This window comes from Oryctolagus cuniculus, chromosome 13 (genome assembly GCF_051225735.1).
Source record: "Oryctolagus cuniculus isolate XC-2025 breed Fujian yellow rabbit chromosome 13, ASM5122573v1, whole genome shotgun sequence".
NCBI lineage: Eukaryota > Metazoa > Chordata > Mammalia > Lagomorpha > Leporidae > Oryctolagus > Oryctolagus cuniculus.
In genome coordinates this window covers 111,039,067-111,062,883 of record NC_142879.1, presented here as the reverse complement: position 1 = coordinate 111,062,883, position 23,817 = coordinate 111,039,067, and positions in this window count along the sequence as shown.

The window sequence follows — 23,817 nt, the reverse complement described above, 5'->3', positions numbered from 1 at the left end:
CTCCTTCTTCCTGTCCTGCAGGATACTCCTTCCCTTGCCTCACTTTTTTACCTCTTCTCCCCTTCCAGCCCTCTTCCTCCTTCCTGTCTGCCTATGCATATCAAGGATTATGATTGTGAATGCCAGAATCCTGCCTTAATCTTGGTGTTTTTATTTCATGTGTGATCCTTGTATGAAAGTTAATTTTGTTTAATTACTGGATTGGGCCAAGAAATGCCATACATTTGGCCAGGTATCATTCTTAATGTTCCTATGTGGGTATCCTGGCTGGGTTTAACATCTGAACAGCTGGACCTAGTAAACAAAATTGCCCTTCCTAATGAGGCTTGCATAGAGCAAATGGCTGACCATTATGTGAGCAGAAAGGGGCACCTCCTCCCTTAATGCCTTATAAAATTGATATTAGAATACTTCGGGTATTGTACTACAATTTTATGATTGGCTCTCCTGGGTTTCCAGATTGGGACATTGACATCTTGGTTCCTGGTACCCTCCTTAAATGGCTCAAGAGTGTCAGTACCTGTAAAATACATCTCTTTGCTTCCCTGCCAATATACAGAAATGGCAGATACATAGATGGATGAATGGAAGGATAATAGTTATACAGATACACATATGTGGAGATTTCTGCATTCTGCTGTTTCTACTTACATTGGCATTTCTGGATAATACATCTAGTTGGTCAGCAGAAATCTTGAGGACCTGTGTATGCTGAGGTGTCAGGTAGTGTGGTTTAGTAAAGACGAAAGAAGCAAAATTGCACTGTGAATGTACAAGCTTGTTGGGTAGATAAAGCAAACTTACTAAAGAAGACAATGAACAAATCAAAGTGGAGCACAGAGAAATGCTTTGTCCTGAAGAGCAGAAGCGCAGTTGAAATTTGTGCATGTGTAATCAGCAAGTGAGGCCAAGCTAGGTTTGTGGTAAAATTGTCTGGAATTAGGATTGTGAAGGGATTGGAGAAAGGAGCATGGATTTCAACATTTGTCCCCAGAATCAAAGCAAGAAGCTAAATGGCAATGTCCTTAGACATCTTTAAATGGCATACATATGTTTGAGAAAGACAAAACCCCATTGTGGTTTGAAGGCTGTTGTTTCTCACAGAATTACAGTATAAGAACTGCTGTTCTCAGATTGTAGAATTACCAGGCTGGTTTGGCATTTGTTTTTTTCTCAAATTTTATTTAAGGAATTCAAACTTCATGTATACAAATTTAGGAACATAGTGATTATTCCTACTATACTTCCCTCCTGCCCATACTCTCACCCTTCCCCCTCCTCCTCCTCCCATTCCCATTCTTATTTTCCACAAAGATCTATTTTCAGTTAACTTTATACTCATAAGATTAACCTTATACTAAGTAGAGAGTTCAACAGATAGTATGAAGAAAACACACACACACACACAGAAACCAAACAATATTGTCCCTCAACAGTCCAGAAAAGAGCTGTTCAAAATTATCACATCTCAAAGTGTCAATTTCACTACTATAGATTCGCTTTTAAGTACTATATTAGCTACCACAGATCAGAGAGAACATATGGTATCTGTCTTTTGGGGATGGCTTATCTCACAAAGTAGAATGGTTTCTAGTTGTATCCATTATGTTGTAAATGACAGGATTTCATTTTTTTTTTTTTACTGCAGTATAGCATTCCATAGTGTGTTTATATTATGATTTCTTTATCCAGACCTAGCTGATGGACAGCTGGGTTGATTCCATATCTTAGCTATTGTGAACTGCGCTGCAATAAACATGAGGGTACAGATCATTCTTTCATATGCTGATTTCACTGCCTTTGGGTAAATTCCCAGGAGTGGGATGCCTGGGTCATATGGTCATATTCAGATTTGTGAGATATCTCCGTAGGCTGCACCAGTTTACATTCCCATCAATGGTGAATGAGGGTGCCTTTTCTCCACATCCTCCTCAGCATTTGTCTGTTGATTTCTGTATGAAAGCCATTCTAACTGGGGTGAGGCGAAACCTCACTGTGGTTTTGATTTGCATTTCCATGGTGGCTAGTGATCCTGAGCATTTATTCATGTGTCTGTTGGCCATTTGAATTTTCTCTCTTGAAAAATGTCTATTTAGGTCTTTTTGCCTATTCCTAAACTGGATTGTTCATTTTGTTGAGTTTCTTGAACTCTTCATAGATTCTGGATGTTAACCCTTTATCAGTTGCATAGTTTGCAACTATTTTCTCCCACTCTATCAGTTGCCTCTTCACTTTGCTGTGTTGCTTTTGCAGCGCGGAAGCTTCTCCATTTAATATAATCCCATTTGTCAAATTTGGCTTTGATTGCCTGTGCATCTGGGGTCTTTTCCAAGAAGTCTTTCCCTATGTCAATGTCTTGTATTGTTTCCCCAATGTTATCTAGTAATTTGATGTGATCAGGTCATAGATTTAGGTCTTTGATATATTTTGAGCAGATTTTTGTGTGAGGTGTAAGATAGGGGGCTTGTTTCACACTTCTGCATGTGGAGGTCCAGCTTTCCCAGCATCATTTGTTGAAAAGACTGTCCTTGTTCAGGGATTGATTTTAGCTCTTTTGTCAGATAATTTGGCTGTAGATGTGTGGGTTGATTTCTGGAGTTTCAATTCTGTTCCATTGATCTACACATCTGTTTTTGTGCCTGTACCAGGCTGTTTTGATTATAAACACCCTGTAGTATGTCTTCAGGTCTGGTATTATGATTCCTCCAGCTTTGTGGTTTTATTTTTTTGTATAAGATTGCTTTAGCTATTTGGGGTCTTTGTGTTTACATATGAATTTTAGCATTTTTTTTTAATCTGAGAAAAATGTGATTGGTATTTTGACTGGGATTGAATTGAATCTGTCAATTGCTTTTGGTAGTGTGGACATTTTGATGGTGTTGATTCTTCCAATTCATGAACATGGAAGATTTTTCCAGTTTTTTGTATCTTTTCTTTAATGTTTTGTAATTTTCATTGTAGACATTTGACATCCTTAGTTAAATTTATTCCAAGATATTTAATTTTTTTGTAGCTTTGTGAATGGGGTTGATCTTATAAGTTGTTTCTCAGCTATGGCATTGTCTATGTGTACAAAGGCTATTGATTTTTGTATGTCATTTTATATCGTGTTACTTCACTAAACTCTTTTATGAGTCCCAGTAATCCTTTAGTGGAATCTTCTGGATCCTCTATAAATAGAACCATGTAATCTGCAAATAGGGATAGTTTATTTGACTTTCTCCTTCCCAATTTGTATCCTTTTGATTTTTTTTCTTGTCTAGTGGCTCTGGTTAAAATTTCCAGGACTATATGAATAGCAATAGTGAGAATGGGCATCCTTGTCTGGTTCCACATGTTAGTGGGAAGGCTCCAGTTTTTCCCCATTCAATAAGATGCTGCCTATGGGTTTATCATAGATGGCCTTGATTCACTTTCTGTCTTGGTTATTGGTTTGCTTAGATTTTTCTGTCTATGGCTTAATTTTGGTAGGTTGTTTGTGTCCAGGAATCTATCTATCTCTTCCAATTTGTTGGCATGTAGCTCTTTCTAGTAATTACTGATTCTTTTTATTTCTGTGATATCTGTTGTTACGTTTCCTTTTTCATCTCTTATGTTACTGGTCTTCTCCCTTTTTTTTAGGTTAATTGGGCCAGTGGTGTATCAATTATTTTATTTTTTAAAAATACCAGTTCTTCATTTTGCTGATCTTTTAATTTTGCTGATCTTTTGTTGCAGTGGATTTGTTTGAGACTAAGAGCATGGTGGGGGCAAGAGGCGTGGAGTCAACACACAGACCCTGGGAGTTGGGTGAAAGCAGGCCTGAGGCAAGCAGCCTGCAGACTCATTTATTTCAGTTGCTACAGCTGCTTATATAGCCAAAGCAGCCAATCTGGTCAAGGGGAGGTCTATGCCCTAACCAATCACAGCCTGTTGCCAGTCAGGCTCTGTTGCCAGGCAGTTTCTGAAACCATCCAATCACGAGCTGCTGTCAGGCTCTGTTGTGTGGTTTCTAAAACCATCCAATCATGACCTGTTGTCATCAGGCTCTGTTGTCATGTGGTTTCCGAAGCTGTCCAATGGCCTGTTGCCAGGCAGTTTCTGTTGTCAGTGGCCATCTTGGCATGACCTTCTCACCTTCTCATTCCACCACATTTCTCCCTTTTCATTTTTGAGCAACAGGAGGCATGATTCTTGGCCATACCATTGTTGATCTCGTCTCCATGTGGTCTTCATAGGTGGCTGTGCCTGTTTTAGGTTGCCGCCCAGGGGATCTTACCCATCAGTGACAAACCAGTGCTCAAAACAGGAGACCACAGGAGTGCTTGTTCAGATGGGGGCAGGAATGAGGGACAGTGGTAATCAGGAATGGCATGACCACATGCAGGTTGTGGGCCATTTGAGTGGCTGACCAGAGCTAGTGGGGTATAAAGCAGTAATGGATGGGGATATGGGCAGTTTCTCAGGGTAGGATGATAGGGCAGGTGCGTCTGCTAACAAGGCAGACTCTTAGTCTTGTTCAGCTGGTTCTGGTTGGCTGTCAGTTGCAGGCTTGATGTTTCCGGCTGGTACCCAAATGGGCTGTTCCACATTCTCTGGAAAGACACAAGCATATCCTTGACCCTTGGTTAGCAAAGGGTGTGGTCCCTTCCATTCTCCTGTCGGGGGGTCTTTCCACCTAACCCCGGGGTCTGGGGTCTGGGATGGAAAGGATCCCCAGTGTTTATAAGCTGGGCTGATCCCTTGGGAATCAAAAGTAAGAAAATTGATAGTGAAAAGGACCTCAGTCAAAGCAAGCTGTGGGTCTGGGGCATATGATTGTTTTTCTGTCTTTGTAAGAGATCTTTAATTGTCCTATGAGTTCTTTCAATGATTGCATGTCCCTGTGGGTTGTATGGGATACCTGTGGCACACTGTATGTTCCAGGATTTCAGGAAGGAATTAAATTCCTGTGATGTATACGCTGGCCCGTTATCAGTCTTTATGGTCCAGGGGACACCAAGGACCAGCAAGGCTGATTTAACCGCCTTGATTGCATTACTAGCCTTTTTTCCAGATTGGGCTGTTGCAAATACAGCCTTTGAATAAGTATCTACCACCACATGGACAAACTTAAGTTTACCAAAGGAGTTAATGTGGGTGACGTCCACTTGCCAGAGCTTATTAGGAGCAAGGTCTCATGGGTTCACTGCTGCTTGTTGCAGTGGGCCTAATGAGGTAAGGGGTGCACAATTCTTGCAAGAGTGCACTAGGTGTTTGCATTGGCTCGTTGTTAGCTCTGGGAAAAGCAATTTTATGTTGCTTGCTGACATAAGAAATTTTTGGTGTGGAATACGGGCTTGTTTTAGGTGTCCAATGGAAGCCGTGTTGCAGGAGATAAGACGATCGACCTTTTTGTTGCCTTGGAAATAAAGACAGGTAACCCAGTATGTGATCTTATGTGTGAGATATACCATGGGTGTTTTCTGCTCTCAGTTAGCTCTTTAAGTGTTGTGAAATTCTGGTGAATTGGCTTATTGGTCGGGTTAAAGACTGCAAAAGGGATCATCTTTGCTACCTGTACTGAGTATTTGCTGTCTGAAAATATATTTACCGGCCTATCCTGGCTAAAGAGTAGAACCTTGATTATTGCCCTTATTTCTCCCAACTGTACTGGTCCCCCGTGGGGATCTTATCTTAGGATTTGATCACTATTCTAAACAGTGACTTGTTGGCATCCATAAATGCACATGGTGCTATGGGTATAGGTTGATTAGCAGGGAAAGCATGTTTTGGATAGTCTATTTCTAAGGTTTGTAATGTCTGGAGTAGCCTGTCCACTGGCAGGTGATTGTCAACCTGTCCTGGGAAATTTATCATTAAAGTTTGAAAGAGTGTGCTATTCTGCATCAATGTCAACAGTTCTAATTGTGATAGGGGTAGGACCACTATGTCTGGCTCTGTGTTAAATATCCTATTGGCATAATATCTTAATTTAAGTCCCATCATAAGGATGGCATCTACTTTGTTAACTATTTTATGACACTCGCTCCAGGCTATGTGCACCCAAAAAAGTGGTCTGTGTTGTTGTCAAATAACTCCTAAGGGGGCCGTGAGGGTAGATATGGTTATGGCAAATAGAAGCACCTGAGGGTCATATCTAAAGGTTTTTAAATTTGATAACTGGGTGTTGATCTTTCCTATAGTGGCTTCGGCGGCTGATGTCAGTGTGATTTTTGAAGAAGGGCTGTTCCCGTTAGTCAGTAAATTGTATAGCAGTCTAAGTTCTGCAGGTGTTAGGGGAAGGAAGGGCTTCAGCCAATTGATTTGGCCACATAGTTGCTGAAATTTATTAAGTGAGTATTTATGCTTGATTTTTAGGTTTGGTCCCATTGGAGATATATGGGAGGAGATTTGATAACCCAAGAATTGAAATGGAGGAAAATGTTATGGCTTTTCTGTGGCAATAGACAAACCCAGGAATTGTAAATTTCTTACTGTCTCACTTAGACAGGTATTCAGAGTTGCTGCATTCTTGTGAGCAAGTAAGATATCATTCACGTAATGTATGAGCAAGCACTGATCTTTAAGTGTGCTGGTCACATGAGAAATGTATCTTTGGCAAATGGCAGGGCTATTTTTCATGCCTTGTGGGATACTGTCCACTGAAATCTTTTTGCGAGAAGCTGGAAATTGGGCTCCCATACTGTAAAGGTGAAGTAGGCCTTATCCTGCTCTGCAATGGGAATGGAAAAGAAGCAATCTTTGATATCAATGGTAACTATGTGGTATCCGTTAGGAATGGCCCCTGGATGGGGAATGCCAGCCTGGAAGATTCCCATCCTTTTTATGATTTTGTCGATGGCTCTCAGATCCTGTAGTAGCCTATATTTTCCCTGTTTCTCTGGTATCACAAAAATGGTTGTGTTGTGAAGGCTAGTGGAGGGCTCTATGTGTCCCTTTTCCAATTGTTCCTGTACCAATTCTCTAAGGATGCCCAGTTTGGGTTGTAATATTGGCCACTGCTCTACCCAGATGTTTCCTGTTTTTTCCCATTCAATGGGGATTGGGCCTCTTTTTGTATGAGGTGAGCAGTGGCCCCTAGAATTGGGGGTGAGTCTTACTTGTAGGCTCTCCATTAAAGCTGTTGGCTTGTGGAGATTTGTGATCCGTAGTAAGGACCGCTTGCATTTGTGAGAGCACATCTCTCCCCAATAAGTTCGTGGAAACCTCAGCAATTAGTGGAAAGATGGTTCCCGTCTCTCCATTGTCATCTTGCCACATTACAGGTGTGAAGACCTGATCAGCCAATTTTAATCCTCCAATGCCTTGGAGGTTGGGCCCAGGCGCTGTCTTCCAATGTTGCATTTTCCTTGCATCCCTAGCTTTTAAGACAGTGGCATCTGCCCCTGTATAAATTAAACCCACAAAGGCAATGACATCTAAGTATAGGGTCAATTTTGGCCTCAGATTAAAGATAGGCATCGACCAGTTAATGGTGGTGGGACTCCCTCTTACTTGCTGGGCTGAGGGCCACTCCACTGTTTAAAGGCTTGGTCTTGCAATCTTTTGCCCAATGAAAGCCTTTTTTACATCTGGGACACAGCCTTTTGGGCTTGTCTCATCTGTCAGGTTTGGGCAGTTTCGCCATAGGTGTCCCGTTTCCTGACATCCCCAACAAACTGGAGGGTCATTAGACTTCCTTGTGTTCAGTTTGTTAATGGCCGCAGTTAGGGCCTATATGGGTGTATCAGTAGGGTTTACCTCCTTTGTGGATACTATCCATTTAGAAATGTCTTCATTATGGACTGGGGCGAGTGCAGCTTTTGCCTCTTTGGTAGCACCTTCCCAAACTAATTGTTTGACCAGATTGTCTTGATCAGGGCCAGGCGGTAATCTTTTCTCTACTGCCTCCAAGACTCTGGCAAGGAAATCAGGGAACCATTCACCTGGGCCTTGAAATAGGTTTCTAAAGAGCTGACTATAGTTAGGAGGATTTATATTTTTTAAGGCTCTAAGTACCAAATCTCTGACCTGATCAAAATATGCAACTACTCCAATGCGGGCCTGTTCATGAGGATATATGTAGGTGCTGTGGCCTATAAGCATATCAACGGGTACTGCAATTCCATAGGCAGCATTATTCCTTGCCACAGTTTCAGCCTCTTCCTCATAGGAGGCTTTCGACTGTAAGAACTGTGGTCTTGACAAATACGCTTTGAGCAGTGCAACCCAGTCAAAATGCATTTGAAGGTTTACTGCCCATTGCATGAGCACCTGTTCAAAGTAGGAAGAGTCAGGGCCTAACTCTTGAGAAGCCTTTTTTAGCATAGTAAGGTCATTTATGGGCATTGGAATCCAGGGCCTGAATTCTGCATCCACTCCTACATTAACAGCAAGCATGTGGATGGGATGGGGTCTAGCAGCTGCCCTGTGAGCCTGGGGTGCCTGTGAACTGCCACAAATGTGGGGATCCTCACTGGGTGCAGATGGGATGACCTCGCATGGGTTATTGCCTCGAGGTCGTCTAAGTTCATCCCATAGGTATTTGGGGGGTGGCTGACTAGGCATTGCTGCATTGTCTGCTGTCATGTCATTTTCATCATCAGAACTCTTCTCTCTCTAAGTCATCAACTGTTGTCTGTGAGACGGGGACCTGGAGTGTCAGGCTCTGATCACTCACAGATTCACTATGTTTGGTAATCTGCACGGGATTCTGAGAGGGGGGTATCTTTTCCATGTTTGAGCGCTTAAGAGCAGCACACCATGCCAACTCTAGCCAAAGGAAAAACACACACAGCACTGCTGTCATAACAATGCAAATTCCTAGCACCTCAGGTGTTGATGACATTATGCAGGGGGTTCCCTACATTAGATGGACAGACAGTGGTGTATCAGGTCATATGTATGTCCTGTGCCTAGTGGGGGACTTCCTTGATTTGTTAGGTCAAGGTCGTATGCCCACATGGTGTCTCTGGAGCATCACTTCTCTCGAGTGAGGGTAGATGACTTGGTTCCAAATTCTGGGATGATCAGTCCCTTATGTGAATTCACTGGGCAAACCAAAAGTAAAGGGAGGAACTGAGAAGTGGCGTACACTTCTGGGCAGTGTGTGCCTAACCTGGGGTCACTTAGACCGAGGACAAGGGCAAGGGAAGGGGTGTATGAGGGGGTTCTGTGCTCACCCTCACAGAACCAAACAGCACACAAAACACTGAGGGGCCTTCTTGCCGAAATCCAGTGGGGACCTTGCCAAGTCCAACATGCTGTCTCTCAGTCATGTTGGTGTGCCAGATGCTGCTGTGGATTTGTTCTGAGAGGAAGAGCATGATGGGGGCAAGAGGTGCAGAGTCACCACACAGACCCCGGGAGTTGGGTGAAAGCAGGCCTGAGGCAAGCAGCCTGCAGACTCATTTATTTCAGTTGCTACAGCTGCTTATATAGCCAAGGCAGCCAATCCGGTCAAGGGGCGGTCTATGCTCTAACCAATCACAGCCTGTTGCCAGGCAATTTCCAAAGCCATCCAATCACAGCCTGTTGCCAGTCAGGCTCTGTTGTCATGTGGTTTCCGAAGCCATCCAATCACGACCTGTTGTCAGGCTCTGTTGCCGTGTGGTTTCCAAAGCCATCCAATCACGGCCTGTTGTCAGGCAGTTTCTGTTGTCAGCGGCCATCTTGGCATGACTTTCTCACCTTCTCATTCCACCAACAATCTTTCAATTTTGTTTATTCTCTAATTTTAATTATTTCTTTTATCATACTAGTTTTGATTTGGTTTGCTGTTTTTCTAGGTCCTTGAGCTGCATTGTAGCTCATTTATTTGGTGCCTTCTCATTTCTTGATGTAGGCACCAATTACTATAAACTTTCCTGTTAACACTGCTTTTGCTGTATCTCATAAGTTCTGATATGATGTATTGTTTTCATTTGTTCCCAGACAATTTTTGATTTCTCCTATGACCCACTGTTCAGTCAGGAGCACATTGTTCAGTCTTTATGTGTTTGCATATGTTCTAGAGATTCTTGAGTTGTGGATTTCTAGCTTCCTTCCATTGTGGTCAGAGAAGATGTGCAGTATGACTTTATCTTTTTGAATTTGCTGAAACTTGCTTTATAGCCTAGCATGTGGTCTATCTTAGAGAAAGTCCCATGCACTGCTGAGAATAATGTGTACTCTGTGACCACAGGATGAAAAATTCTGTAGATATTGTTAGGTCAATAATGTTAGTGAACTCTGTTTCTTTGTCAATTTTCTGTCTGGTTAATCTGTCCATTGCTGGAAGTGGGGTATTGAAGTCCCCCATTACTATTGTATTGGAGTCTATATTTCCCATTAGATCCATTAACATTTCTTTTAAATAATCAGATGCCTGGTAATTGGGTACATATATGTTTATAATAGTTGAATTGATCCCTTAATCATTACATAGTGCCCTTCTGTCTTAACAGTTTTAGTGTTTAAGTCTATTTTGTCTGAAATTAGCATGGCTGCACTAGCACTTTGTTGGTTTCTATTAGCATGGAATATCTTTTTTCCACCCTTTCACTTAATTTCTGGATGGTGGCTCAAGTGTTCTGTGAGGAGACTATTGCTGGAGGGGTGCTTGGGAGTGGAAAAAGGGCTTCCTCTTGCTGATTTCCCATTCTGCTCGGTTCTGCACATTGAAATTCTTGATTGTATGAGTCACCTGAGCCTCTATCTCGTTTGGACATGATGTTCTTAGCTTCCTGCTGCATGTGGGAAAATACCGGCACATGTGACCTCTCACCAGTCTGTATCTTTTACCTGGAGAGTTGAGGCCATTTACATTCAGTGTGCCTATTGATAAGTAACAACTTAGCTGTGACACTTTTCCATAAATATTATTGTTTACTTTGGATTTCCTTTGTACTTTTACTGGGAGATTTCTGCCTTCACCTTCTTTCATAGTGATGGCTATCTTTCTGTCTCTGTTTCACGTCCTTAAGCATCTTTGGTAACACTGGAAGAGTGACAAATTCTTTCAATTTCTGTTTGTTATGGAAGGTCTATATTTCACCTTCATTCATAAATGAGCTTTGCATTGTACAGTATTCTGGGTTGACAGTTTTTTTTTTCCTCAAGACTTGGAATATATTTTGCCATTCTCTTCTGATGAGAGGTTAACTGTGAATCTAATTGGAGATCTTCTGAAACAAATCTGATGTTTCTCTCATGTACATTTTAGAATCTTTGTTTTGCTGTGGAGAGTGACTACAATATGTCATGGTGAAGATCTTTTCTGGTAATGTCTATTAGGAGTTCTATGTGCTTCATGTACTCGGACATTCCTTTCTTTCTGTAATTATTTCACTAAAAGGCCTTATACTCCATTCTCTCTTTCCATGTCTTCAGTAACTGCTAAGACTCATGTGTTGGGTAATTTGATAATATCCCATAAATCCCCAACACTGTCTCTGAGTTTTCTAATTTTTTCTTTTTTGGTCTTACTGTAAAATTTCCAGTGATTTGTCTTCTAACTCAGATATTCTTTCTTCTTCCCCACTGAGTCTGTTGATATGGCTTTCCACTGCATTTTTATTTGATCTATTGCATTCATTTTAATTTCTATTTTAAAATCTCAATTTAATGGGAAAAATTTCATTCATGTCATGTATGGAGTTCTTTAGTTTATGGATTTGCTTCTCATTGCTTCTGAGTAATCTTATCAACTTTTTGAATTCTGCTCTGGCCTTTCATCAGTCTCTTCATCTTCACATTCTAGTATTGAAGTGTTGTATTCCTTTGGGGGCATCATGTTTTTTCCCTTATTCTCGTTTCTTGAATTTCTGTATTTGTTTTTGGGCATTTGTGGAGATACTTTTTTTTCCTTTGATGGCTTTTACCTTTGGACCGTGCCTCCGTTGCTTAGTGAAGTGCCCACTCTTTTAGTGACTACCCAGGAATATGTGCTGGGTGTGGTCAGGGAGCTCTGTTGAGTGCTCCAGGGTGCAGGGCATATCCAAAGTGACACTCAAGTTGGGTATCATTATTTTTTTTTATCAGAAGGGAGGCCTGATCAACTTTGTTGGCAAAATCTCACCCTTACCTCCTGTCCTCCAAGGTGACTAATGCCCGGGCACTAGCCCCAGTGGGTGCAATATTCATTCATGCTGCTGTAAGAACCATACAAAGGGTCTGTGCAGTCCTCAGTGTGAGCATGTACCCTGTAGCAATGACCAAGCTCAAGGCAATCAGGGAGCCCTGAGGGTGGGGAGTCACCCACAGCAACTGCCTGGAGACTCGGCAAATACTCTGCACCCTCCCATGTACGATGTTTCTACAGTCCCAGCACACAAGGCTCACACAGTCACAAGGCACTGAGGATCTACTCTTTCTTGTCAGTCCATCCATCCACAGAGAGGCAGAGATGCTCCCAGATCCAGCCACTTGTGGGTAGTCCATCCAGGCAGCCTAAGCCCCAGAGCCTGTAATGTGCTGGGAGGCTGGGGATACCTCACAGTCCTACATGGGCACCTGGAACCCTGTCAATCCTCCCAAATACAGGCATCTCCTCTCTGCTGTTTGCTGGGCTTGGGTTTAGAGGCTAGCACAGCTATTACACATGTCCACAATGGCACCTGCCCTCTTTCAGCTAGTTATAGGACACTGTTATCAGGTGGTTGAGGAGAGAGAAATGTGTCCCCATTTTTACTCTCTTGGTTGACAGTTACTCTGTTCCTCACAGGGCTCCAAGCCAGATTCAAGCCACACTCTCCCTGCAGCTTTATTGCCTGTGGCTTGAGTTGCTGTGGTTTGATCTCACCTCACTTTACAAAAAATGGTCTTGAGGCTCTCGGCTACTGTGGTCCAATATTGTGTCCATGTTCATGCAGCATGTCTACACTCTCCATGTAGGTACACAGCATCTCTTTAGCTTGCATGGAGTTTCCACTTCAGTTTTCTCCTTAACTCTTCCCTGAGATTGCACTCTCTCCACTTTTTAAAAGACTATCTTCCCCTAGACTAAAGCAATAAGCTCCCTCCCTATTCCACCACCTTGGAATCCTCTGGTTTAAGATTTCTTTGGCTACTCAGGGTCTCATGATTCCATATGAATTTTAGGGTCATTTTTTTCTAGATCTGAGAATGTCTTTGGTATCTTGATTGGGATAGCACTGAGTCTATAAATGGCTTTGGGTAGCATGGATACTTTTGTGTTAATTCTTCTAATCCATGGACAGGGAAGTTTCTTTTTACTTTTTAAAAATCTTTATATCTTTGGTATTTTTCATTGTAGCCATTTCACATCATTGTTTAAATATATTTTAAGGTATTTAAATTTTGTATAGATATTGTGAATGAAACTGATCTTACAAGTTCTTTCTCAGCCAAGGCATTGTTTGTGTATAGAAAGGCTACTGATTTTATATCCTGCAACTTTGCCAAACTCTTATGAGTTCCAATAATCTCATAGTGGAGTCTTGGTTCCCCTATGTACAGTATCATATCATCTGCAAACAGGGATAATTTGACTCCCTCCTTTCCCATTTGTATCTCTTTGGTTTCTTTTTCTTATCAAATGGCTCTGGATAAACTTCCCAGAAGTATGTTGAATAGCAATGTTGAGAGTAGGCATCATTGTCTGGTTCTGGAACTTAGTGGAAATCCTTCCAGCATTTCGTCATTCAATATGATGCTGGGCCCGGTGCCGTGGCTCACTTGGCTAATCCTCTGCCTGCGGCGCCGGCATCCCATATGGGCACCGGGTTCTAGTCCCAGTTGCTCCTCTTCCAGTCCAGCTCTCTGCTGTAGCCCATGAGGGCAGTGGAGGATGGCCCAAGTGCTTGGGCCCCTGCACCCGCATGGGAGACCAGGAGGAGGCGCCTGGCTCCTGGCTTCGGATGGGTGCAGCGCTGGCTGTAGTGGCCATTTGGGGGTGAATCAGCGGAGGGAGGGCCTTTCTCTCTGTCTCTCTCTCTGTCTGTAACTCTGCCTGTCAAATAAATAAATAAATAATCTTAAAAAATATGATGCTGGCTATGGGTTTGTCATATCTTGCCTTCATTGTGTTGATGTTTCTTCTATACTCAATTCACTTAAGGTTATCAGGAAAGGATGCTGTATTTTATTAAATGCTTACTCTGCATCTGTTGAAATAATCATATGGTTTTTATCCAATTTGTTAATATTATGCATCACATTTATTGATTTGTATATGTTGAACTGTCCCTGCATCCCAGGACTAAATTCCTCTTGGTTTGCATGGGTGATCTTGTTGTTGTATCATTGGATTTGATTAGAAGTTTGTTGAGGGTTTTTGCATCAGTGTTCATCAGGGATATTGGTCTATAATTCTCTGTGTCCATGTTCTGGTTTTGGAATTAAGGTGATGTAGCTTTAATCCCAGAAAGTTTGGGAGGATTTCCTCCCTTTCAGTTGTTTTGAATACTCTGAGAAGAACTGGAATTAGCTCTTTAAAAGTTTGGTAGCATGCAGCAAGTGAAACCGCCTTGTCTTAGGTTTTTCTTTGTTGTGAAGGTCTTTATTACTGATTCAATGTCCATCTTGGGTATTGGTCTATTTAGTTTTCCTATGTCTTCAGGCCTCAATTTGGGTAAATCGTATGTGTTCCAAAAATCTATCCATTTCTTCTAGAATTTCCAGTTTTTTGGCAGATAGTTGTTTGTATTAATTTCTGGTGATTTGTTTTTATTTCTATTATAGAGAGCATTCCATGCACTGATGAATAGAATGTGTATTATGCAGCTGTGGGATGAAATGTTCTGTGGATATCAATTACATCTACTTGGTTCTTAGTGTAGATTAGTTGTGTTGTTTCATTGATTTTGTTTCTTTGCCTAGTTGATCTGTCCATTCATGAAAGTGGGGCATTGACATCCCCTATTATCGTAGTGAAACACATGTCTCCCATGATCCATTATAGATGCATTATAGATCCATTATAGATCCATTAACACTTGTTTTAAATAGCCAAGTGTCCTAGCATTGGGGCATATACACTAACCATAAGTCACATCTTCGTATTGAATCAATCCCTTAATCATTACATAACACCCTTCTTTGTCTCTGGTCCAGGATTTGGGCTCCTGCCATCTGTGTGGGAGACAAGGAAAGAATTCTTAGCTCCTGGCTTCAGCCTGGTCCAGTCCTGGCTGAAGCAACCATTTGAGCAGTGAATCAGGGAATGGAAGACCTCTCCTCTGCTTCCTCTTCTCTGTCAATCTGCCTTTCAGATAAAATATTTTTTAAAAATTTACTCAAATATCTTAGACTGAGTTGTCAGAGAGAATGGCTGGGAAGTAATGTGTATCATTCAGGAATTTAGTATCATTTAGTTACTGTGGAGGTGTTCAGAAATTGTTGATGTCACTGTGCACTGGTCAGAAGGTCTGAGGATCAGGTGGTTTTAGGTCCTAATTGCAACTTCTTAAATGTGGGAGGTTTGACATCAGAAAAATACTCATTTTTGATTTACACTAATAAGGAGATAATATATGCAACAATGCTTTAGTTCATCATGAAGTGAGAGCTATTACATCTCTGCAGTGTTAGGAATTCATCATTTTCATTGGCTCAACGCTACTTACTTAGTCTGAACCGGTGCTGGCTCATGAACTCTGTTACAGGTCCAGAAAAGGTAAACAACAAAGCTGAGTAGACCTTGGAAAACGGCAATTTGATTAAAAACTGTTTTTGAGCAAGTGTGGACCAGTGCAGAGTCAGTGAACTCAAATGAGTTGCACATGTACAGGCTGGATGATCATGAGCAGTCACATCAATTATTTAATGGTGAGTCAACTGAAACCCCAAAACATAAGAAACCTGAAAAATGTATATTTTATTAGCAATTCATTTCTACTAGCTAATTTAAATGATTGTCAAGCCTTTAAAAATTTTCATAGCAAAGTAAGCTTCACTGGACTTTTTTAAAAAAGAGACATATATTTTCTAAACGTGACAGTTGCAACTCAAATGACAAGGGAGTGATTCCAAAGATATAGCTTAAAAGAATTGTACTTGTTTTTATATGAGTATGATGCCACATATGCTGGATATGTGAGGTTTTGTGCTGTCTGTTAGTTAAATTCTAAACCACAGGATGATAGTTGTACAAACAAAGCAAACAACAAAGCCACTTAAATTCATAAATATAAGTTTATGAATTTGTAAATATAAATTTGTTATACCTCAAAACAAAAATGGGATAAAAGGGGTGAAATAAAGAATAAACGTGTATTTAATGTGCTATTTATAACTAGTACTTTGAGGATCATTTTAAAAATTACACTGTAATTTGCTAAGATTAACAAATCGCATACGAGCGACATTACATAAATGAAATTCTGAGTCAAAGATACTTGCTTCCAATTGTTGTGATGAATGTAAAGCAAAAAATGCAGTTCTGGCACAACTTTGAATGGCACCATAGGCTGATGTGTTGAGACATTGGCTAACTGATGAAAGACTGATGTGCTGAACAAATAAAACTAGCAAAATGTGTGTCATTTCAAAATGATGTAATTAACATGTACCCTCTTTCAGTGCATATGCATCAATTTGAACTGATGGTGACAGAGCGTGCTTTAAAAATACTTATCTGCAAGTTGGGGGAGGGGGAGGAGAGAAGGAGGCAGGAGAGGAAGTGGGGCACACTCTGGGGCCAAAGCCAGGAGTGGGAATGCTGTCCAGATCTTTCACCTGGGTGGCAAGAATCCAATTACTTGAGCCATCATTGCTAACTCCCTAGATCTGCATTAGAAGGAAGCTAGAAGCTGGATCAGGGGCTTGAACCTGGAACTAAACCCAGGCCCTCTGTTACTGGACTTGGGCATCTTAACTACTAGGTCACATGCCTGTCCCAACTTTTATTTCCTTTTATTGTCTTGGCTAAGACCTCCAGTACAGTATTATATATTGATGGTCAGAGCAAAAATATTGTCTGAAATGATAAAGAATAATTACTCAATTATTCACCATTAAACGTTATTATCAGTTTTAGGTATTTCACAGATATTTTTCATTAGATGAAAAGGTCCCCTTCTATTTCTAGGTATTGCTTGTCTATGTCTTCAAAGAAAATGAGGTTTTCATTCTGAGTCTCACAAATACAATTTTTACAAAAGGGATGTGAGGTGGGAAGCAGGAGTTTAGCATGGCAGTTAAGATGCCCATGTCCCACACTAAGTTCCTGGGTTTGATACTGGGTTATGACTCCAGCTTTCCACCAATGTAGACCCCAGGAAGGTGTGGTGATGGTTAAGTAGCAGGGTTCCACCCATGCACACATGGAAGACTTGGATTGAGTTTTGGGCTAGAATCCAGCCCAGCCCTTGTAGTTGTGGGCATTCAGAGCGTGAACCAGCAGATGGCAGCTGTGTCTCACAAATGTAGAAGAATGAGTCCCTTCATGTTCTGATTTAGAACACTGTTAAATTACACATTGTGTGCTTAAATTTATTCACCTTTTAGACTGTTTGTTTCACTAGCACTGATAATTTTATTTTGTTCCATAAATGCTGGATAATAGATATGGATGGTAAATTTTGCCTACACTTATATATTTTTTCTTTTTCTTTTTCTTTTCTTTTCTTTTCTTTTCTTTCTTTCTTTCTTTCTTTTTTTTTTTTTTTTGACAGGCAGAGTTAGACAGTGAGAGACAGTGAGAGAGAGACAGAGAAAGGTCTTCCTTCCATTGGTTCACCCCCAAAATGGCCACTACAGCCAGTGTGCTGCGCTGATCCGAAGCCAGGAGCCAGGTGCTTCCTCCTGGTCTCCCACGTGGGTGCAGGGCCTAAGCACTTGGGCATCCTCCACTGCCCTCATGGGCTACAGCAGAGAGCTGGACTGGAAGAGGAACAACCGAGACTAGCACCCAGCACCCCAACCGGGACTAGAACCCAGGGTGCCGGCACTGCAGGTGGAGGATTAGCCAAGTGAGCCGCGGCGCCGGCCTTACACTCAGATTTACTTATATATGCTAACTCAACAACATGATCATCCAGATTTTACTAGTAAAATTTGAAGTTACTAAACAAAATCAATTTTCAGGGCTTTGGAAATTGATGGAAATCTATACCAAATCTAGAAAGTCAAAGTCTCTGTCCTGTGAATGTTTTACTTCTATCTTCCCTACCTGTTTCTTTTTTGGTAAAAGATTGATTTAAAAAGAGTTACAAAGACAAAGGGAGAGAAGTGAGAGAGAGGTCTTAAATCCACTGGTTCATTCCCCAGGTGGCCGCAGTGGCCGGAGCTTCACCAATCTGAAGTCAGGAGCCAGGAGCTGCTTCTGGGTCTCCCATGTGAGTGCACGGGCCCAAGGACTTGGGCCATCTTCTACTGCTATGCCAGGCCGTAGCAGAGAGCTGGATCGGAAGAGGAGCAGCTGGGAGTAGAACCGGCACCCATTTGGGATGCCAGCACTTCAGGTCAGGGCTTTAACCACTGCGCCACAGCACTGGCCTACAGGTTTATTTCTTATTCACATTATATATCTATTCTAAGTTCATTGGGGAAGGCACATTCTGTACATTGTAATTGGCCAAAGACAAGGCTACATCTTACACAAGGGCAATTACTATCCAAAAGGAAGAGTGATCACACCAGCAAAGAAATGCTCATCTTGCAAATGACTCATCACTTCTGTTCTCAATATAATAAAACCAATCTTATGGCCCCAATCACAGATGGTCAGAAAGTGTGCAGAGAAAAGGAGAACCAGACATAGTTTGCCAAGCAGTAGTAATAACAAACACAACTACTTGTGCATCTTGATATAAAATAGCAGAACTTGCATTTCTTATTATATTAGCTTTAGGCATTATTGATTGATTCTTCATTTAAAGGCAATTCAATTCTTTATTAAAACAGATTTATTTTGCTGCTAGTTTTAAAATGGTATATTGTTTCATAACTTTTTTTTTTTTTTTTTAATTTTTGACAGGCAGAGTGGACAGTGAGAGAGAGAGACAGAGAGAGAAAGGTCTTCCTTTTGCCGTTGGTTCACCCTCCAATGGCCGCCGCTGCAGCCGGCGCACCGCGCTGATCCGATGGCAGGAGCCAGGATCCAGGTGCTTTTCCTGGTCTCCCATGGGGTGCAGGGCCCAAGCACCTGGGCCATCCTCCACTGCACTCCCTGGCCATAGCAGAGAGCTGGCCTGGAAGAGGGGCAACCGGGACAGAATCCGGCGCCCCAACCGGGACTAGAACCCGGTGTGCCGGCGCCGCAAGGTGGAGGATTAGCCTATTGAGCCACGGCGCCGGCTCTGTTTCATAACTTTGATCATTCTATATTGTCATACATACTAAGAAGTACACAGTGATAAGTGTAAATTGCATAAATTTTTAAATATCCAGAAAGAGTGGGAAACATTATTTCTAAAACACCTGTTCTTGTCCCTAGTCAACCTCAGTGGTAAAAAAAGTGGTATGCTGGATTAGCCTGAACCAGCTCCTGAGGGTTGTCAAGTTTTCGGGAATCTGTTGAGGCATCTGTTAAACATATCTATTACTAAAAATTAAATTATACAAGTGAATATTTTTAAAATAAAAAATTACTCTGGTCAATCATTTTATAAAGATTTTTATTTATTTGAAAGAGAAATAGAGATTGATTTTTCCATTCACTGGTTCATTACCTAAATGGTTGTAACTGCCAGGGCTGGGTCAGTTTGAGGCCAGGAACTGCACAGGGGCTCAAGGACTTGGGCCATCATCTGCTTTCCCAGGTCATTAGCAGGGAACTAGATTGGAAGCAGAGCAGGCAGGACTTAACCAGTGCCCATATGGGACACTGGTGTTGCAGGCAGTGGTTTAACCCATCACACCACAATGCTGGCCCCAGTTAACTATTTTGAAGGGTATTTTTGAGACAGGATAGAAGCAGGACTCACAAAACCAAGCCCTCCTGACATCACCAGAGCCATCTCCTAGGCAGGGAGTTCCACCTAGCTCCAAACCAATCAAGAGCAAGGAGTCTTCACAACTTAACTAGAAAATACTCCCTGTTGCCCAATTAGGGTCTTTCCCCAACCCTTACCCATGCCAAGAACAGCCCAAAGACTGACACATGATGTTCCTGCGGAGGCAGTAGTATCCAACACCATTATTTTGAGTGTGTTGTATACAAGAGAACAAATTGTGCCTGCATGAAACACAGTGTGAGCAGGATGAGCCAGAATGCTGGTTTGGGTGTAGAACAAAGTGCCCTGTGCCAAGGAAGATCCAACACTCCTCTGCAAAGGTTAAAACCGCTACCCAGTTCCCTCATAGAACCAGCTGGTTGTAACCTCTTCCTGCCATGCTGTCTCCCTGTGGTCAGGATAGGCCCCCCAGTAAGCACATTTGGTTCTTGTTAAATCTCATTTGCAAGTTAGCTGAAGAACCACGAATAGGTATTGATACTGAGTTGGCAGGGAGTCAGGGAGCGAAAGCGCTGGAAGATGCTCCACGGTTTCTCTCCAGCCCTGCACTCGAATCCACCCAGTTGCGTGCTAACTTAGCACAGTCACTTTCTCATGAGGCACAGACGTGTCCTCTAGCACCAAGATGATGCAATGACCAGCATGTGTGCACTGAACCCTGGCCCAACTCCATTCTATTTGCATACTCAATAAGGACACCCTCCCTGCGCAAAAAAGAGGCCGACTGGACTTAGACTCGTCCCTGCAGCCACTCTCTCTCCCCTCAAGGGCAGCTTGTGTTCTCGCCCCCCGGCCCTCTCAGGGCGAGCATCTCTTCTTGAAGGGTCGTTGGAAACCACGTCCGAATGAAGACTCAGTTCAACGGCACCAGACCCTCCGAGTCTGTGGAGAACGCCCCGGCCCCGGGTGTCCTTGGTGTCTGTGATGTCATCATTGGTGCCGGTGTCGGCATTTGTGACGTACGTTAACGGCACCAGGTGTCTTCGGCGTCTGTGACGCCCCACGAAGTCGTCGGTGCCCGTGAGGCGGGTCCACGGGGTCCGGCGGCGCGCCCCTGCGGTGGTTGGTGCGCCCAGGGGCGCCGCGCCGGGCTCTCGGCCATCTGGGCGGCTTCTGACTTGAAGCGCAGCAGACTCGGGGCTCGGCTTCCTCAGGCAAATGGTTTTGCACCTTAGACTCGGCCTCGCCAGAGCAGCGCCCGTGGCGAGTCGGCGGGAGGCTGCGGTTCCGCTAACGGCGCTGAGGGAGCAGAGTGGGGGTCTCGGGCCGGGCTCCTCTGGGGCTGGAGGTCGTCCCTCGGGCGGGCTCGCCCCCGCGGAGGGAGGCACCGCGCTTTTCTCTCGGGACACCCGCCGCGGGGTGTGCGTGGCTCCCTCCCTGCCCGACCCCTGCTGCGGGGCTTTGCGCCCTGTGAGGTTTGAAAGGCCCCTCAGGGTGGCGGGAAGTGATTGGTAGGAGGGGAAGGTGACGTAACTGCTCAGCAGCCCCTGACGACCGCCTTGTTAATGCAGGTGGCCCCGAGTGTGCCTCTTAGCTCTGTGTGGATTTCAGGGGTGCGTTTGTTAGGCCTTCCCTCCCTGGACCCAGTAATGTTGCAGCATTCTCTTGCTGTTTGGTTGAAGTGACCCACATCTCTGCCTTCTTGCCTTTCCCCGTAGATAAACCTTGCCCTTACCTGTCTGAAGCGGCTTACCCGTTTGTGTTAAAAGCCATTTCTTGTAAAATCCAGCGGTTTCTTCTCCACAAGTTGTTCATTTTGTTTTTGATTGGCCCACTCCATTCTGTGTGTTCTTGTGGCCAGCAAGCTGAGTCTGTACTGATGTTTTTCACCAGATTTGGAAAAGGTCATTATTCCAATGTTTTACTGCTTCCCCTTCTCCTTAGTGGGACTCCAGTCACACTAACAGTGGACGACTTTATAAGAAACCACTCCTGCTCTGTGAGTTTTTCAGTGCCTTTCTGCGCTTCAGCTTCCAGGATACTTTCGTGTGTCTTCAAGTTCATCAACCCATTCTGCAACGTCCGATTTGTTAGTGCCCATCTGATGAATGTTTAATTTCATGTTATAAATTGCATATCTAGGATTAGCTTTTTTTCCTTCTAAAAGTTTTCATAATCCTGTGACCTTGATATGACTCTGCTATGTCCCATAGGGATAATGGCATATGGTATGGATAGTGGTATGTTAAGGGCACATTTTAGTTTCAGTCTGAAGAAAAGCTAAAAACAGAATTAGGGAACTGTGTTGTGGCTTGCAAGTGAAGCTTTTACCTATGACACTGGCAGCTCACATGGGGCCTGATTTGAGTCCTGGCTGCTTCAGTTTGGATCCAGCTACCTGCTGATGCACCTGGGAACACAGTGGAAGGTTGTACTTGGTTCCCTCCACCTAGGTGGCAGACCTAGATATGAAAGTGCTGGCTCCTAGCTTCAGGCTTGCCCAGCCCTGTTGTTGTGGCCATTTGGGGAGTGAACCAGTAGATGGAAGATAACTCTCTTTCTCTTCCCCCTCTCTTTAACTCTGCCTTTTTTTTTAATTTCTTTATTTGAAAGTCAGAATTAGGCAGAGAGAGAGAGAGGCCTTCCATCCAATGGTTCACTCCCAAATGGCCGCAACGGCCGGAACTGTGTCGATCCAAAGTGAGGAGCCAGGAGCTTCTTCCAGGTCTCCCAAGCAAAAGCAGGAGCCCAAGCAGTTGGGCCATCTTCTACTGTTTTCTCAGGCTATAGCAGAGAGCTGGATAGGAAGTAGAGTAGCTGGGACTAGAACTGGTGCCCATATGGGATGCCAGTGCTTCAGGCCAGCACATTAACCCACTGCGCCACAGTACTGGCCCCTAACTCTGCCTTTCAAATCTTTTATTTAAAAAAATTAAAAATATGTTCTTTCACTGTTGTCTGTGCACTTTCCACTCTCTGCATCCCTGTATTATTTTCCCCATACACAAATCGGTCTTTGAGGGATTTCTTAGTTAAATTTTGTTTGCTACTTACTAAGAATATTTCCATCTCCACTTTGTGATTTCCCCAGAGTTGACTTTGAAATTCATCATCTTCACAGAAATTGATAATTTTTCCATCATTAAAAAAGCTTTTTTAAAATATACATGAAAGGCAGGGATGCACACACACACACACACACAAACACAAACACATACACACACATCTACTGATTGACTCCCCAGATGCTAGCAACTGCTAGGGCTGGCCTGACTGGAGCTAGGAGCCCAGCATCTCATCCAGGTCTCCCACATGGGTAGCAAGGGCCCAAGAACCTAAGCCATCATTACCTGCTTCCCAAGATGCAGTTAACAGAAAGCTGGACAGAAGCAGAATTGTTGGCCCTCAAATTAACACTCAGATATGGGCTGTGGGTATCCCGTGTAGCAACTTAATCTGCTGCATCATAGTGCCCCTTCCTTTCTATCATTTTTAATCAGACATATCCATCTATTTCCCCCTTCATTTTCATGAAATGCTAAATGCTCTTTAAACAACTGAACATTATTTCATATGGAGAACAAATGGTATAGAAAAGCAAGATTTGTAACCAAATTGATCAGTTTTGGAATTCCAACTTTAAATCTTTCTTTAAAATTTTTTTTTGTTTATTTTTAAAGATTTATTATTTGAAAGAGTTAAACAGAGAGAGAAGGAGAGGCAGAGAGAGGGAGAGAGAACCAGCAGATCCCTCCATCTGCTGGTTCACTACCCAATTGGCTGCAATGGCCAGAGCTGCACTGATCCAGAGCCAGGAGCCAGGAGCTTCTTCAGGGTCCCTCACATGGGTGCAGGGGCCCAAAGAGTTGGGCCATCTTCTACTGCCTTCCCAGGCAACAGCAGAGAGCTAGATATCAGAAGTGGAGCAGCTGGGACTGGAACTGGCGCCCTCATGGGATGCCGGCACTGCAGGTGGCAGTCTAACCCTCTACACCACAGCACCAGCCCCTGGAATTCC